This window comes from Tachypleus tridentatus, chromosome 7 (genome assembly GCF_004210375.1).
Source record: "Tachypleus tridentatus isolate NWPU-2018 chromosome 7, ASM421037v1, whole genome shotgun sequence".
Taxonomy (NCBI): domain Eukaryota; kingdom Metazoa; phylum Arthropoda; class Merostomata; order Xiphosura; family Limulidae; genus Tachypleus; species Tachypleus tridentatus.
Genome location: NC_134831.1, coordinates 195,092,419 through 195,111,417, shown reverse-complemented (window position 1 = coordinate 195,111,417; position 18,999 = coordinate 195,092,419). Strand labels below are relative to the sequence as shown.

Sequence of the window (18,999 nt, the reverse complement as noted above, 5' to 3'; positions counted from 1 at the left end):
GAATCGAAAGTGAATAATAAAGCCTGCATGGCAAGCGCTATATTCGAGGAATGTTTCAACAAATTGAACAAAAGAGTGGGACAAGAAAATAGGAATATTCTACTTTTCCTAGATAATGCAACTTGTCACCCAAAAGTTCAGTTTTCAGATGTTCGTTTAGTCTTTCTATCTCCATGTACAACATCAGTTCTACAGCCACTAGATAATGGAATTATACAGTGTATATAATTGAAATACAGAAAATTGATGCTTCAGCATATTATTGCAAACATGGACGACTGTAAGAGAGCATCTGAAATGACCATGAAAACTGACGTGTTAGCTGCAGTTGCATTTTTAAGTCATTTAACCAAATGCATAAAAGAAGAATGCGTAATAAAGTGCTTTCGAAACTGTGGGTTTATTCTTGATAATGGCGGACATTGTGGAAAAGTTTGTGATGACGATTCTAGTGAAGTCCAAACTCTGCGAAGATTGATGCAAATGATTCTGTGAACGCGGAAAGTTTTGTGTACGTTGACAAGAATGTTTTAACAGAAACTGATGAAATTTATTTAAAATCTATAATAGAATCGCAAGATGGTAGCAGTGTGAGAGATTCAGAAGATGAACAAAATAGAAAAGATAGTGAGGAAATAGAAATTCCTACTTCATCGCAAGTGTTACGTTATATTAACGCTATAAAATTGTATGCAAAAATAAAGGGAGAAAATGAACTTCGTGAAAAGGCCGTAGAACTGGCGTTCTCTTTTAACCGCATGAGAAAGTTAATAAAAAAAGTGAAACAGTGGAAACTGGACACTTTCTTCAAATAAATTTGATTAAGATTTTGTGTACTTGTGTATATTTTGAATGTCTGTTTTGTGTTCTTATTCTAATAAATATGGCATAAACAGTATAATAAATTTATTCACAAACGTCTTGCTTCTCTTGAGTCAAGCGAGTATAACGTTCTGCTCAAAAATTATATATAATAAACGAAATACATGCTCACTATGTCTAAGCCGGAAATTTTACTCAATCCCGTGCGATTCCTCCTTGAGATTTTACTGTATTAAGTTGTCTGCGCTTCGCATTGTGCTTTACCGGATTATAAAGAACAACACATGACGAAGATAAATATCGTAACTTCTTAGAAACAGGTGAAGTCTTTCACCAAAAGAACAGAAAGGACTTGACGGGTGAGAAGTTGAGTGTTGTTAACTGTTAATGCCTCGTAGCAGATTAATTTCCAGCTTATTTTCCTATAGATACCGGAGACACTTCATTCTCTATGTTCCTTATTGCTTTTTCGATAACACGTATCCCGTTTCACGGTGATCAGGTATTATATAACGAAGTAAGTTTACTTGTTTCATTTTTTATGGAATTAAATGTCCATTTAAAACACGTGCAACTACTATCTTATAAATCGTCTTTATACTGTCTTCTAATTAAAAAAGGTTTAATTATCATTTTAAAATTGAATTATTATCAATAAGTCAGTCGGTGGCTTAGTGGTAAGACCGAGAGCTTATAACGCTAAAAACCGGGAATCGATCTCTGTGGTGAACAGTGCAGGTAAGTAATAGCACAACTTCGTGTTTAACAACTACCAAAAAAAAACATTGTTCATAAACTAAGGAAGGTTTATTAATTCATTACATATCTATGTTTTTTGTGTTTTTTACTTACAAGTCTTTTCTTACATTGTATTTTACTTAACAATTACAGTAATCCTATATTTGCTTCATTTTCTGTCAGTTTGTTTTGTGTTTGTTTCGTTGACTAGCGAATTCTGCGGGTTTTCCTGTTTTGTTTTGGTTCTTGTATCGTGGTTTCATCGTGACTTTCTGTGTTTTACTTACAATGGATTTCAAAGTTTGTCAATAATACAGTCCAGAGGACGTCAGGCAGTTCTTAATTTGTGTTATCGTCCAATCAACATAGTGGGGCAGTGAGTTTTGTCTTTAAAAATATAACTTGGTAGCTCCTCGAGAAGAGAAACTAAGAACGTTATTAAGTATTAAAAATGTTTACACACACACACACACACACACACACACACACACACACACACACACCTATAAAGTGCGTCTCATTTGATATTCCAAACTTTATCAACTTATCATTCTGTTTGGCTTCCATTGGCACAGCGGAATGTATGCAGATTTACGCCGCTAGAAACTGGGTTTCGATACCTTTTGGTGGGCATAGCACAGATAGCTCATTTTGTAGCTTTGTACTTAACTACATTTTCCTGTCTAAATATACAGGAAAATTTAAGCTTGCTGTTAAAAAAAACAAAACAGCTGGGTTTAATATTTTTCTAGTGATTTTACTTTATTTAATGTATATTTTATAACCCAGTATCTTTTAAACTCGTTTATACTAACGAAATGACATCACTAATGGACAACTTGTTCATATCTATTCTGTTGGAAAAAAATTAATCAAAGGTTTGCATCACTAGAGAAAGAATGCAATAAACATTCTTAGGCTAATAGTATCGGCTTCTTTTCTATTCTTATTTTTAATTTCATTATATTGTGAATAGTTTTTACGTTACAGTAGTTAAGTCTGGTTATTTACAAGATATTAACTGTATACGTCACATGAAGAAGTTTTGATATTGAGAACGCTAGCTTGAAGCTACGTAGTAATTCTCTAGGGAAACAAACAGATCAAGGGAACGTTTCGTTAGGCTTCGTTTTAGTTTCGGGCAACTTTTACCCAATGGCACCGAACATGTACGGTTCAAGAGGATCTGTTACATAATTTATTTCTGCTTGAATGAGCTCGGGTAAAGTGAATTGAGGCTGGTTAGATATAAATGAGTATTTCTGAATTTATTTATCCCACTGACGCTGCTGTAGGTTGTACTAGACATTACGAGACTGTGTGAGTAGCATGTGCGATATGTCACAAGACCGTGCTGTAAGATGTGCGAGATGTCGCGAAATTGTCGGATGTTTTAGAATTATCTTAACTCCTCTAAATTCATTCGCCGAGATGAGACCAGTGTTACAATGAACTCATCCTTGCATTTACTAAATTTTTTCGCTTCATCTAAGTCGTATGAAACTAGTGACAACCCTTTCGTAAATGGATTATTTACCTAGCAAACTCGATGTGCAAAGAAACGTAGATAATGAGGGTGAGTAATTCTTTTGAGAGGATAATCAATAGATTCCACATATAAAATATTTTCAACTCAAAATAGAGAATATTTTTAATATTTGCTGAGATAAGTTGTCAAAGAACTGAGTCAATGAGTCAGTGTTAAGTCTGTGAAAACGATAAGGTCCTGGCTTCGATTTCCCACAGAAGATAGAATGCAGACAACCCATTGTGTAACTTTACGCTTAAAACCCAACAAAATAATATATTTAAAAAATACAACAAAGTGAAGCACTGATTTGGAGATCTAAAATTAATATTCTAGATTTTAATTTAAAATTAAAAAAATAATTAAAAATAAAACGTGTTTTAAACTTGTCTCAAAGTTTTTAATCCGTATTTTACTTAGAAGTGATGAGTGAAGATTTAATGATAGTTGTATTAAACTTAAAGAATAAATTATATGATAAATTCTATAAATAAAAATTTGAAGTACAAGTGAGTTCGTGATGTGCGTTTTTATTATGTTAAACTGTATGGTTGGCAGACAAAATTCTTCTTCTGAATAAAAATACAATAATATAATTTTCACGAAAGAGAAGAAAGTGAATATTTTGCTTCATAAATGTTACGTAAAGATTGTAGTATTAATTGGATTGGTATTTAAATTAACGACCAGCCAAACAGGTTGAAACAAAGAAAAATAAGGTAATCTTAATAAATAATAAAAAAAAAAATTATAAATCTAGATGAACTAGGATTAAATCCATTACGGGCGAGAATTTGTTTTACACTGACGTGATACTGAGTGATATTTACAGCCGAGATATCTTGGTTGTTCTGTTTTGTATTGAATACCTTGGTTTGACCTAAACTGACAGTTCTAGTTTTGACAAACATGATTGACCAATTTGATTTTTTTTACGCAGTATTACATGGCTTTTTTTATTGTTTTATATCGATGTTAGCATGAAGTAAGTCTTTTCGTAAATATTGCTTGTATTGTGTTTAGAATTGCCTTTTGCTCGCTACGGTGAACCTATATTTAGTGAATATTTAAATTCACGTTTGTAATCTGATTTTTTTTTCTTTTGAAAAAGTAAACCTTTATAAAAGGGGTGTGTCACCATTTAAAAAATAATACATGCATGTGAGAGAAAGAGAGCGAGAAAGATGGAGAAGAGACCTCTGGTGAAGAAAACAACAATCTAATTTGACATTATTATACTTTCTCTGCTGTTAGAACAGTTCATTGTATCGAAAGTATAAATGTAACAGTAGGTCATGACGGATCAGTGAAATAAATTGTGTTTTTATGATGCTTCCTCTATACTGGAAATCAGATCTAGTTTATTGTTCAAATTTGAAAGTGTTGACAGAATAAAGCATTTCGGGAAGGAAATGTAGATATTGGGTGAAAGAATAGCACAGTTTCTCTGACGAATGATTTAACTAAATAAATTATTTCTATTCTCAGGAATATCGAAATGAAATGGTTCAAGTTCCTTCATGATCGCGGACAAAATTAATTTCAGATCCTTGCCTTGTATTCATTATGTTATATGGTTTTGTAGTGAATAAAAGTATTTTAATTAATTCAACTCTTCTTAATTTAATATTATATAATAATAAGATGGAATAATTTAGAAAAAACAGCAAAACTATTACACTGGGGACAACAGTTTAGACTTGTATTCATTAAAAATTATTTAATTAATTTTCCCTTTTAACATTTCTTTGAATATTAACGATAAAAATTAAAATTTCAAAATACTGATTTTGTGGCTAAATAATGGTAGTTTTTTTTTTTTTCAGACAGTTAACTTCGCCCTAAAAAATTAAAAGTAGCACAATAAGTAACTACTAAAAATAATCTGAAATTGAATGTGAAATTAAGATTTATGAAGAGAGGTTCAGATCTTTTGAAATTCCTTCAGTAATTTGACGATGAATTGTATCTACTCATTTTAACCACGGAATTAAGAAATAGAAAAGAAAAACTTAGAATGAACGACTGTTTCCTTACATGTTCTTTTTTTTATTTTGCTCATTTCTTCACTTTAAACCTTCCAAGGTTTCAATTTTGGTTTGTTTATTCGATGACGCTACTTGCATTCGAAATAGTGCTGTTTGAAAAGAGACGTTAGACAGTCAAATTTTTAAAGTATTGTGGGTTTTTTGGATGCTGTTTGGTTTTATTGCTTTTATCTTTTATAAATTAGACTTAAATATCAAAAAATAACTAGATTCAGTAAGATTTGAGACTAAATTAGTAGCATAAGCTTTCATTTTAGATTTTAGCAATGTAACGTGTAGTATAACGTTAGATTAGGCTTAGTACGCGTAATGATTCTCTCGCCTTTAAACGACGGCCATCATCGATTGATGCTGCTACCTACAACATTCCCGCTGTTTAAGGGTTAGGCACAGCTATAATTGGACTTCATAAATACAGTTTAAAATTAGTTAGTTGTAAAACTACTGGTATTTAATTATAATATCCAGCGTTTATTTTAATTCTACAAATAATTCACTGGTTAAGACTAACTGAGGTTAAGCATTCCCAGTTTGTTAGGTGCGATAAGTGCAACGAAAGGGTTTCGTTTGAGAATTCTGGACTACTATGCACTTTTAGGAAATGTAATAGTAAAAATGTTTAATTTATATGTAGAGTTTGCAAGTTGGAGACTTTTCTAACCAAAGTTGAAGAAATAGGTAAAGAGAAGTGTAGACTGTGAGAAATGACAACAGGACTTCAAGAGGAGCTTAAACTTTTACATTCGATGGAGGCATCAGCTAATATTAAGTGTCATTCAGGAAGTTTGAAAAGATAGTATTATGCTTAAAAGTAGTGAACTTATTGTAAAGACCCTGTACTGTTGAACAACAGATTTCAACCCTTTGCTTATGCAGACGAAGAACTATTGTAGGGAGGCAAAGCAGAAGGAATAGAGAAGGATATGGTTTATAATATGGCATGTAGATAGAGTAGTCTGTGAGGTAAATAGGGAGAAAAGAGTTGGATTATACTACTCTGAGGCAGAGGTGGAAGCCATAACTGACAGAGCAAGAGATGTAATGAAAGGAAGTGGCAACAATGTAGTTTTTGTTGTGCACATAGGGACTGACGATATAGGGAAAACTATATCAGACGAATTAATGAATATAAGGGGTTGATAAAAAGTTTTAAAAATAAGGGCCATAAATTAACTGCATTAGGGATACCACCAAGAATTAATTGTGGAGATGAAGTTTTGAGCAGGTTATTAGGGTAAATGCTAGGCTGAAATTAATATGTACAATTTAGCTGGTTGGTGGACAGAATAAGTGGAGTGGATGGTTTACACTTAAGTAGGAAAGGGTCTGGCATGTTTGCAAGGGCTATTGACTCAGCTGTAAGAGAAGTTTGTTTTAAACTAGGACTAGATAGTGGTGAAGGCAAAGATAAACTAAATGATAGAAGCATAAAAATAAATTGGATAACTTTAGGGCAAGAGTAGGAATAGAGAATTTTAATATAATGGCAATAACAGAGACATGGTTAAATGTAGATTTATTTTGAAAATTTATTTGAAATACATGGTTACAAGTTATTTAATAGGGACAGAGTAGTAAAGAGATGGGTTGAAGCGGCTATATATGTAAAGAAAATTACATCCTGATGAAAATCAGAATGTTAAGAATAATAACAAGGGGATTGAATTCCTTTGGGTTTTTGTTAGTAGATATCAAGGGAATCAATCCTTAGTAGGAATTTGTTACAGACCAACTTATGAAATTAGTGAGAAACTTTATAGTAAGATTAAGATTTCAGCTATTAATGAAAGCATGAGTGATTTTAATTTCAGACGTGTTGACTTGGAAATGATAGTCAAACTATGAGGGAGAAAGGTTTTTGGAAACTATTCAATATGGATTTCTTCACAAATTGCTTAAGGAACCTGTTAGAAATAATGCTATTTTAGATTTATTGTTACTACTAATATAGAAATGCTTGAAAGGGTGGAATTCGGAGAACACGCAAGTACAAGTGATCACTGCTATATTGGAATTGACCTTTTTTTGCACATGGAAATCGGTAATAATATTATTTTCATTCTAAATTTCAAAAAAGCTAATTTTGAAAAGACGCAACAATAATTGTCTGTTGTGAATCGGACAGCTAAGTTATTTGGAGAAATTGAGTAAAATTTAAAAAAAAAATTATTTTTAGTATTCGGAATAAATATACTACTTACAGAAATAAAAGAGTAGATGCGAATGAAAATTCGCATTATTTCATAAAGCATATGAGAAATAAAATTTATAGAAAAGCATCAAATTTGTAAGAAACGTAAATTGACTGGTATTATAGAATACTTAGACAATCAAGAAACTTGGTCAAACGGGAAATTTAGGACATCTAAAACGAAGTACAAAAAGTTTGCTGAAAACATAATAAACAGTAAGTAATGAGTAGAATAAATTATAGGTAAACAAAATGTTAGAATGGGGATAGAACTCTTGAGGGATAATAACAGAAAGCTTGTATTTAATTATTAAATTCTGCTTTTTGTTCATTTTTTATATATGAAGACTTCTGCAGTATTCCTCATCTTGAGAAATTGATAGATGAAAACAAAGTTAAAAAAGACAGTTGCATAAATTCCAAGTTTTTTAAAATAAAATTGGGAAACTTGAAGAATGATAAGGCTCCTGAGCCAGATAATATTTCCTCAAGAGTTTTAGAGGAGACCAAGGATTTGATATGCGAGTCCTCTTGCCACAATTATTTTTTTGTTTACAATCTTTGAATAGTGAACAACTATCAATAAAATAGAAATTAGGTAATGTTACTCCTGTCTTCAAGAGAGGTAATAAAAGTTATCCCAGTACTTATGAGCCTAGTATTCTTGAGGAAAACGTTTTGGAAATCTAATAAAAGATACTTTGTAAAGTCGTTTAGAAATGGCTTAGAATTTTGTTAAATAGTAAGTATGGTTTTATTAAGGGGAATCTTGCCTTAAAGATCTTTCGACATTCTTTTAAACTGTTACTGTATATGTAGGGTGAGGGTAAGGGTGTAGGTTTTATGTATCTAAATTATCAGAAAGTATTGGAAAAAGTGCCACATAAAAGGCTTGTAAAGAAATTTTTCTCTATAAGTATGAGAGATAAAGTAATTATTTGGGTAAAAGATTGGCTTGATGAAAGAAAGCAGAAGGTTATAAATGGGGCTCAGTCAGACTGGATTAATGTTTCAAGTGATGTATCTTTGAGTTCAGTTTTAGGACCATTGCTCTTTTTGATATATATCGATGATGTAGATGAAGGAATAGTAAATACATTACTTATATTTGCTGATGATATTATGATCTTGGATGCTGCTGTTTACAAAATGATTTATATAATTTAGTGAGTTGGACAAACATATGACAGCTGGATTTTGTGGTAAATGCAAAATATTGCATGTAGATTATCATAATTTGAATCATTAGAATAATTTGAACAGGAATAACCTTAACAGTGTCATGAAAGAAAAGGATCTTGGTGTAATGTTTAATCAGTCTCTTAAACTATCCAAGTGGTGTGGTATTGCTGGTAGTAGGGTAAATAGGATTTTAGGTTGTATCAACAGAAATATTGAATTCAAATCTAAAGAAGCCATAATTTCATTATACAGGTAACTGGCTAAGCCATATTTGGAGTATTGGTTTTGATCTTGGACTCTTTTTATCTTAGGAAAGACTTTGAATTGTTGGAAAGAGTTCAGAGGAGGGTTACTACGTATAATGGTATCTGGGATGGAGGGGTTATTATATGAGGAGATATTAAGCTCCTTGTAATTGTTTTTTCCTGAGAAAAGAAGAGTTAAAGTGGATTTGATATTGTAAAAGAAATTGATAATGTCGACTCATCAACATTTTTCATACTTAACAGTTAGGATTATAGAATTAGAGCACACAATCTAGATTTACGTACGGTAGAAGCCGTTTGTCTTCGGCTAAGACAATTTTATTTTTCAAACAGGGTGGCTGGTCTATAGAATGAGTTTTCGGATGTTGTAGAGGCAGTAAATTGAAATGAGTTTAAGAAAAAGCTTTAAGTATATGAATGATAAGGGATGGGTTTGAAATTTTATTTATTCATCTACTTTATAGTTGTTATTTGGCTTAGAGCATGAGGCAGCCGAGATGGACCGTCAGGTCCCTTGTTGTACCCAATCATTATGTTCTACTTTTATTCTTTGTGGGAAGGAAAGGGATTAATGCTCTAATCCTTTAAACATTTTGAGGTTTCAGTTTCAATTAATTATTTTCTATGACATTACATAAAGATCACCCAGTGGTAAATTTCAGGTCACATCCTCTCCTATTATTGAGCCATTTTCTGTGGGGGTCGCTCAGCTTTGTCCCCCTAATGTTTACAGATGAAATGAGTCGACTGAATACCCTCTAGAGACAAGAAAATACGGTCGTTAAAGAAATGGATAAGGTGATTTGATTGTTTCTCCTAACTTCATTTTCATAAGTATCAAATGATCTTGAACAAAGACCTCTGAATAGTGTGTGTCGTATGTAAAAGTAAAGATCAACGTGTAGTTAGAATCAGATGCAACCATCATGTTTCTATTAAAACCCAAATTTTGTAATGAACAAATTCTAACCATTGCATTTTAACTACAAACTGAGTTAAACAAAATCAGTGTACCTAATTCTAAAAAAATTACGAGAGAAAGTAAAGAAAAACATGTTATAACATCTGTCATATCCATCGCCGACGGGGCTTTTTATTCAATACCAAGGCTGATCAGTCCGGTTAAGATGTCACAGTCGTAGTCGTAGTCTAGGCGCTGTTAATATCGCACACTTTCATGAACAACGACATAATATAAGGTCGACCAAATCCCCTTTTTCCCCCTAACCAACCCCAATAAAGAAATGGTTACAACATGTGTTGCAACTGCATTTCTTTAAATACAAGATTTCTGTAATAATATTATAGAATTCTGATCACTCACTCACACACACACACACACACACACACACACACACACACACACACACATCGAAACCACAACCCCACTTGTCTTAAGCCTAACATTAGCTATTAGTTATTAGTCACTAATAACTATAGCTTATATTCAATAAAGAGATAAATTAACACCAACTTGTGTATGTTTTTGCTTTAGTTTAATTATGGTTAAACGTACCGAAGTTAATACTATTAATAAAACAAATTTATACTATTCTACGACCTAACGTTAGACTTTCTAATATCTTGTACAAAATATAAAATATAATGTTTTGGGACAATATGGGACCTTCTAGTCCATCTCTGTTTCATCCTCTAAACTAGAACTATCAATAAATAAAACAATCTTAATACCAACCCTTCTCACTCATCTAGTTATCAAGCTTTCTTTTTAAACCCACTTAAATTTACTGCTTCCACAACATCTGAAGACAAGCCATTCCGTTAACACCATCAGATCCATTTACAATCAGATTCGTTCCCCCCATCTATTTCTTTTTCAAGATAAAATAATTTGATATCTCTCGTATTGCAACATCTCCACCCCAAGCATCATTTTAGTAATCATTTTGTGAATCCTTTCCAACTGTTCAATGTTCTTCTTAAGGCAAGGAGCCCAAAACTGGACACATTGTTCCAGAACTGGCCTAACCAGTGTCTTGCACGATGAAACTATGACCTCTTTAGATATACCCTTCGTCTACATCATTGAAATTTAAGTGCATGCACACTTACATAGTAAGGTGCACGTGCATTTCCAGAACATGAAAAAGAGTATATTATATATGATTAACGAATCGGTCTAACATGAAAAAAATCGAACTTTTTAACACTTTTGTCAACGCATGAGTGACATAAAAGCCCTTACTGAAAGTCACGAGAAAGACAACAGATTTATTTAGTACAGTTGTTTTTATTAGGAAGGTCGGTCCTCTATACGTTTCTAACGTCTAACCGATACGTTATTGATGTTAGAAAGATATGCCTACATAATTCTTCTCTTTATTCTTTTTTCAGTGGGTCTATTCGAGGAAGGAGACAACGATTTGACCGATGCTTTCCGCAAAGCAGTGGACAGGATTAACACTGACTCCAGTATTCTCCCGCGGTCTCGACTTTCAGCTCAAATCGTCAGGCTAGCAAAGGATGACAGCTTTCGAGCCTCAAAAACGAGTACGTTTGATCTTTATCAGTGTTTTTCGGGGTTATGGCATTTTGTTCATTCTTATAATATATATGTACTTTTATCGTAGAAATAGTTCGCCCTAAACAGAGCGAAACACGTGTTTTTACTTTGTTTCTCAAGGTAATTTCCCTTAAATAAAACCGAACTTGTTAATTTATTCCAAAGCATATTTTGCTCTGAACGGACCGAATTTATATTTTTGCTTTATTGCCGAAGGTAATTTGCCTTGCATGAAACTTTACACGTTAATTTATTCCTGAGTGTAGTTTGCCCTAAATGGAAACGAAAATATATTTCCCATTTATTTCTAAGAATGTTTTGCTCTAAGTGGAACCAAATGTGTACTATTTCATTCTTAATGATAATTTGCTCTAAACAGGTAACTTAAAGGTAACACGCCCGGAATGGTGTCATGACTGCGCTTTTATGTGCGTCACAAAACAATTCTCCTCGGTGTGGATTCCTGTACCTGGTGGACCTCCCAGGGAAGGTTTATTGTTTTATTTTAGCTCCTCTTGGATCCAAACATCCACCAACGTGTTTGCCGTGCGTGGTGACCTGTGAAGGGGGGGAGAAGATCCTGGTGATTGAGAGGTCCAACCCTAACACACCACCTTGGACTTGAAATTCTGTAGACGGGCAGCCTTGGGGTGTCCCCCCCGAGGTCAGTCGTCTGGTCCACGTGGGCTACGGTCAACGAAGTACCAGTGTTTGATATTCTCAACAGGTGTTTGGGTGTAGTACTCACGATACTCTGGTGTTGCTGCAGTGTCCTTGGTTGGCATTTGTAGTGCGTCCCCTTGTAGGGCTCCGTGGTGAGTAGGGTAGTGTCCACCGAAAAATTATTAATTTTTATTATGGATCCTCCAAATAAAAGCTTAAATAAAGTACAGAAAAAACAGTCCATAGGTAAACGACTACGTCTTGAAGATTCTGAGCAGGAATTTTCAACCCCTGTAACACCTGTTGTGCCTTATTTTCTTATACTACATTCTCTTTCAGACAAACATTTAGGGCAAATGTCTCCCTTTTTATTTAGAATGGACTTGCTGGCTCTCCAAAGTCAGTCCAAAAGCTTTGCTCTGGTGACATTATTGGTGGAAACATCCACATCTCAACATAGTGAGCTCCTGTTACATTCGAAGGCGATTGGGGATATACGTATTGAGGTTATGTCTCATGCTACTTTGAATTCGTCACAAGGAGTTATTTTTTGAGGCAGATTTGAAGAATATCTCCGAGTAAGAGATTTTTGCTGATTTCTCTGCTCAAGGTGATTTTTGCAGTGAGGAGTATTTTCACTCGAAAAGATGGAATTATGATGTCAACTAGTGTTCTCATTTTAACATTTACATCACCTGCAGGTTATCTTAATTGCAAGGTATAGTTATACATTCCAAACCCTCTCAGATGTTTTAGTGTCAGCAGTTCGGTCACTCGAAGACATCATGTCGTGGTTCCTTGACATGTGCTCGTTGTGGTAGCAAGGACCACGATGCCTATGAGTGTGAAGCGGACTCTCATTGCGTCAATTGCAATGGCTCTTACCCATCCTACTTTTGTTCTTGCCCTAAATGATTGGAAGAAAAAGAGGTCCAGCATTTGAAGACAATTCAAAACATTACTTACCCTGAGGTTCGAAAGTTGCTGTCCACCACTTCATCTTGTGCGTATGCTGCTGCACTTCGTTTCACTACTATAGTGGGAGTGCAAAAGGATCTCACTGTGCCTCCAAAATAATCTTTCTCAAACAAAGACTCGCCTAATCGGCCCAGGGCAGGATCCATGGAGGTCGATAGACATCCCTCAAATAAAGACAGTAAAGAAAAAAAAGACTTGATCATAAACAGAAGGGTTCTCCACCCAATTCGTCTACACATAAATAACAATGTTCACCTTGATACAATGGAACTGTCTAGGTTTACGTTCTAATCTAAATGACATCAAAGCACTCATTTCTTCTTCCTACCATCCTGTATGTCTTTCTTTACAGGAAACATATCTGAAACCTGCCGATACAGTCACCTTTCGACAGTTTTCTTTGTACAGAAATGACAGGTTGTGTGATGGACGAGTGCATGGAAGGGTGGCACTGTTGATTGATCAGCATGTACTCACCCTGTCTCTGCCACTCAACACACCCTTGGAGGCTGTAGCCATACGTGTTACCTTGGATCGTGCCATAACTGTTTGTTCTCTCTACCTGTCGCCTGGAGAGACCTATGATCAATCAGAACTTGATGCTCTCATTGAACAGTTGTCATCTCCTTTTTAATCCTGGAAGACTTTAATGGACATAATATCCTCTGGGGAGATGCTGATGGAGCGATGGGAGGGATCGCTTTACAGAGCGTATGCTCTCTAATCTTTCTCTTTTCAATACTGGTTATTATACGTATTTTCATTTACCTAGTCAGTCCTTTACTGCTATTGATATTTCAGTTTGCTTCCCTTCACTATTCTCCCACTTTTCATGGAGAGTTAACAATAACCCACGAGGCAGTGATCATTTTCTATAATTTTGAGAGAGACTGGCCGTGGTCGATGCTACGCGATCCGCGCGCCCCGATGGAAGTTGGATCAAGCCAACTGGCCCTCTTTTACTGTTATCACAGAACTTGATCCTGCCATCGTCTGTAAGCCGTGAATAGACGACTGCGTGGCAGCAGTAGCTGACTGTATTATACAGGCAGCTGCTTAATATATTCCTAAAACCTCGACATGTTTTCCACGATATCTTCGTCCGTTGTGGAATCCTGCCTGCCACATGGTACTGAAGGTTCAAAAACGGGCCTGGGATACTTTTCGTAGGTATCCCACACTCTTGAACCGCATCGTTTTCCAGCAGGCCCATGCACATGCTTGATGGATAAGACGTCAAAACCAAAAGGAATCTTCTATCGCCAGTTCCAAAGTCATATAGGACAATTTTCGAAAGGTCAGTGGGAAATATATTTCTGTTTCACACTCAATCTCGTTCTCTGATGGCCAGGAAGTAACTGATACCCGGAATATCGCCGATACTCTAGGTGAAAGCTTTGACCAGGTGTCTAACACTTCTGTTTCATCCTCTTCCTTCTTAGTTATCAAGACTCGAGCAGAGTGATCACCTCTTTCCTTTCGAGCTGATTGTCTCTGTCTATAATCGTTCCTTTTACACTGGTGGAACTGGCCCTGGCAGTACATCTGTCGGACCTGATGAGGTACACTACGAGATGCTGCGCCATCTATCTTCTGCTTCTCGTGCTATTTTTCTGATTGTTATTAACCGGATCTGAAGGAGAATGTTTTTCATGATGCTTTGCGCCGGGCTTCTGTCCTACTTTCTCTAATCCTGGGAAAGATCCCAAGATCCCTTTTTAAATTATCGTCCAATTGCTTTGACGAGCTGTCTCTGTACGACCTTAGAGAGGATGGTTAATATTAATCTTGTTTGATTTCTCGAATCAAACAACCTTCTCTCGCTCACCCTGTGTGGGTTCCGATGATAGCACTCCACCATGGACCACCTGGTTCGACTTGAAACGTCAATTAGAGAAGCCTTTTCAAACGACAACATCTTGTTTCTGTATTCTTTGGCATTGAAAAGGCTTATGATACTACATGGATTGATAGAATTTTGCGAGACCTCCATTTATTTGGTTACATGGTCATTTGCCCATTTTTATTAAACGTTTTTAATAGACAGGTGGCCCGGCATGGCCTAGCGCGTAAGGCGTGCGACTCGTAATCTGAGGGTCGCGGGTTCGCGCCCGCGTCGCGCTAAACATGCTCGCCCTCCCAGCCGTGGGGGTGTATAATGTGACGGTCAATCCCACTATTCGTTGGTAAAAGAGTAGCCCAAGAGTTGGCGGTGGGTGGTGATGACTAGCTGCCTTCCCTCTAGTCTTACACTGCTAAATTAGGGACGGCTAGCACAGATAGCCCTCGAGTAGCTTTGTGCGAAATTCCAAAACAAACAAACAAAACAAACAAATAGACAGGCGATTCCAAGTCGGTATGGGTTCGACACTTTACCATTCTTTTCTACAGGAACTTGGAGCCCCTCACGCTTTTCAGTACAAAGGTTAATGCCATCACTGAAAAATACCCTCTTACTGTTACAAACTGGCTCTATGTCGACGACTTTCACATCTCATGTCAGTCGTCGAACATGAGATTTATTGAGCGGTAGCTATAGACTGCCCTCGATCATTTACTGAAGTGGACCGCAACAAATGGTTTGAACTTCTCTCTTTCTGAAATAGTTTGCATGCACTTTGGCCGCCAACGGGGTATTCAACCTAATCCTGAACTCCATATCAGTGAAGTTGTGCTACTTGTGGGCCCTGAGACACAGTTCTTGGGGCTTATCTAAATAAAATAAAATTCGTAGCAGGTATTTCGATTTAACACTTTGCATCTCAAGAAGAGATACAAAGCAATCAAGGGCGCTCAAAATAGACCTTCTCTTCGCCCTGCACGCTAAGTTAGATTTAGCTGGACTTATGATTAATAGCTATACCTACAAAATTTAAAGTTAACGAGATTATGCAGTCAACTTGTGGCAAAGGTCCATTGGTGTTCTGCGAGAAGTTAAATAATGACTCCAAATAATGACAACAAAAAACACGAAGGTAAGAATCTGTAAATCCTAATACTTGGTAATTTAGCTGTGGGAGGAAAACGGGAGTACCCCGAGAAAAAAAAACCACTTTTACCAACCAGATGCCGAAAAATATATCTGGCTAGTGTCTGAGCTGCAAACAAAAAAGATAATTAGACAAGATAATCATAACTAAATTGAGATAAATGATATTAGCAAATAGTGTATTAAAGGGTGAAATGTGCTTTTGCCAAGAGGAGAGGGCAGCTGATAAATCGGTAAACTGGGCTGTAAGCGAGTTACGGTTTACTGCTTTTTTATAAAATTTAGTGGCTAGTGTTTTAATAGGTGGTATGTCGTATATTTAATCAAGGTAGCAATGGGGAGTGTAGCAAGGTAAACGGAAGGCAGTCCTGATAGCCGTATATTGTAATGCTTGTAATTTTTTGGTGAGAGAGTCGGGCATGTTACAGAGTAGCATGCAACCGTATTCGACTAGAGGTTTAATGTACACTTTGTATATAAACATAATAGTTTGAGGGGTACATTCTTTGTTTATACCGCTCATCCTTCGAAGGAAGGAGATCGTTGACTGATACGTGATGCAATTATGTTAATATGGGTTGACCAGGTAAGTTTAGAATTAAAATGGATACCTAGATAATTAACAGATTTTGAGAGGGGGATCACAGTATCATGGATTTTAATTTGTATCATGGGCATTCTTTTCTTTTCTTTTAAAGGATTTATAAAATAAAATGGCTTGAGATTTGTGAGGATTGAGTGATACCCTCCATTTGCTACACCGTTGCATGATGGTGTTGATGGTAGTATGTACACGATAAGCGGCTGTAACCGGGTTAATAGACATACTCCAAAGAAAGGGCTGTAACCGGGTTAATAGACATACTCCAAAGAGCTATGTTATCGGCGTATTGTGAGGCATGAGTGTGAGTTACGGCAGGGAAAGGAATGTCATTCACAGAGTATGTATAGCAAATAGTTGATCTTTGGGGGACTCCCGCTAATATGGGGAACGAGTGAGAGAGTTCATTGTCAACTTTAACTCTGGCGAAATGGTTATTTAAAAAGATAGCTATCAAACGGATAAAGGTATACGGAATGTTCATGGAGAATAGCTTATAGAGGAAAGCGTTATGCCACACGAAAGCAAAAGCTTGCCTACATCAAGGAATAGTAACCACCATTACATTAAGTAACCACGGTTACCTGGTTCCGGTTAAAAGCTTGAAATAGAGATTCGGTAAGTCTAACGAGGTGGTCAGCAGTTTGACGTTTTTGCCGGTAGGCGTTCTGAATATTTGATAGGAGATTATTAGTCTCAGCGAAGAAAATAAGTCTATTAGTAACGATTTTTTCTAGTAATTTGCTTAGGGTGTTAATATAGGTCTGTAATTAGAAGGATCAGATAAGTTAGTTGAAGACTTTTCTAACAATTTAGGATAGTAGCCATGCAAAAAGAAGTAATTGTAAATAGAAAGTTTACGGGTAGATTTTTAATGGCGCGGTTATTTATGCCATCTTCTCCGGGGACGCTATTGATTTTGAGTCGTTTAATGGAAATTTTGAGTTCAGCTAACGTGACCGGTTTGGTGATATAGGAGGATGGGAAGGTCTAAACTAAATTGGGATTTAATAATTCGTGATGTTGGGATGTGAAATTATTTATTTTTGGGAGGTGAGTACTGTCAAAAGTGTAGTGAATGACTTCTGGAAGACTTCGGCGAAAGTGGTGCATTTATCTTTATTAGTAGGGGCTGTTTAGTTGTTATATACCAAATTATGAGAATTAAGGTTTAGTGATTTTTACAAACAAATTTAAATTATTTCCAGAATTCTTTAGGGTGGTTGCGGGAATTATCTATTGAGGCGCAGAATTTTTCCCACTTAATTATTTGTTGTTCTCTCATTTGTTTGATTTGATTAATGTTTTAATATGTTAGTTGCGTGTAGAGATAAAAAGTCTGCGTAGGCGGCTTCTTTCGGTAATATGACTATGAATTTCAGGGGTTAAATTCCAATGATTTAATGGCGGAGTGCGGGCCTGTGTGGGAGTGACAGAATGGAGAGCATCAGTAATAGATTTAGTGAATTTAAGCACAAGATCGTCTAGGACTTGAGAACCAGAGATTAAGGGAGGAACATAAAAGGGATTGTTAGATAGAATGGAGTTGACAGCATCCCAGTTGGTATTAGAAAAGCTAAGAGTAGGGGATATGGGAGCGAGTAGAATTATCAAAAAGACGAAAGGAAACAGGAAGGTGATCACTACCAATGTGATCATTAACTTGAAAATTAGAAGTATGAGACAGAAGGTTAGGAGTGACTATAACCAGATCAAGAATGTTCTGGGAACCGTTAACATGTGTATATGTTGGATGATCGTTATTGATACATGTTAAATTGTTTGAACGTAGAAAATTACGAATAAGTCCATTGCGATTGCTAGTGCGGCAAAAGAATTCTTTATGCTTATAATTTAAATCGCCTATGATTATGAAGTGTTTGTTGAGAGAAAGAGCGTATTGTAAATAGAGTCGGCGGCCTGAGTGGGGCTGACATAAATTAAGACTAGAGTAATGGGGGGAGTTAAAGGGGGTTAACACAGCTAAAATAATTTCGTTAAGGGGCTGAGTGGGAAACTTAAGAACTTAAATATTAAAGTTAGGTTTAAAAAGAAGGCCGATGCCTCTAGTGGGGGCAGAATGGGGAACAGAGCAATTATTCTTTCACCCTCCCTGGTTATAAAATTTTCTAATTAAAAGGGTTTCATTAATGGAGGTGATATCAGTGTATTACAGAGGTCAAAAAGCTCGTATTTCTTAAAATAAAGGTCACCTTGGTTATTTATATGCAGAAAAGAAACCATTATACTTACTTGGTTTTTCTTGTTTCAATTCAATGATGTATGGCGTATGGATCCGGGTTTTTGATATCTAGGAAGAACTTGGAATATTGGGCTATTCAGGAAAATAGTTGGTGCGATGACTCGTATCGTTTTTCAAGCACCATAGTAGCAACATCAGCTACAAAAGTAGCAAACCGCTCAAGGAAAGCATCATCGAAACCTCTGGGATTCCTTGGGGTAGTCTCC

The 18,999-nt window shown here is 35.8% G+C and overlaps 1 pseudogene across 1 annotated transcript in view; it reads left to right on the top strand.

Moving 5' to 3' along the window:
- Positions 1 to 18,999, top strand: part of LOC143257626 (glutamate receptor ionotropic, kainate 2-like) — a 145,980-nt pseudogene that overhangs the window by 14,499 nt on the left and 112,482 nt on the right. Inside the window, exon 2 of the transcript XR_013031967.1 lies at positions 11,131 to 11,286. The product of XR_013031967.1 is annotated as a glutamate receptor ionotropic, kainate 2-like (transcript). The remainder of the gene's footprint in view (positions 1 to 11,130; positions 11,287 to 18,999) is intronic.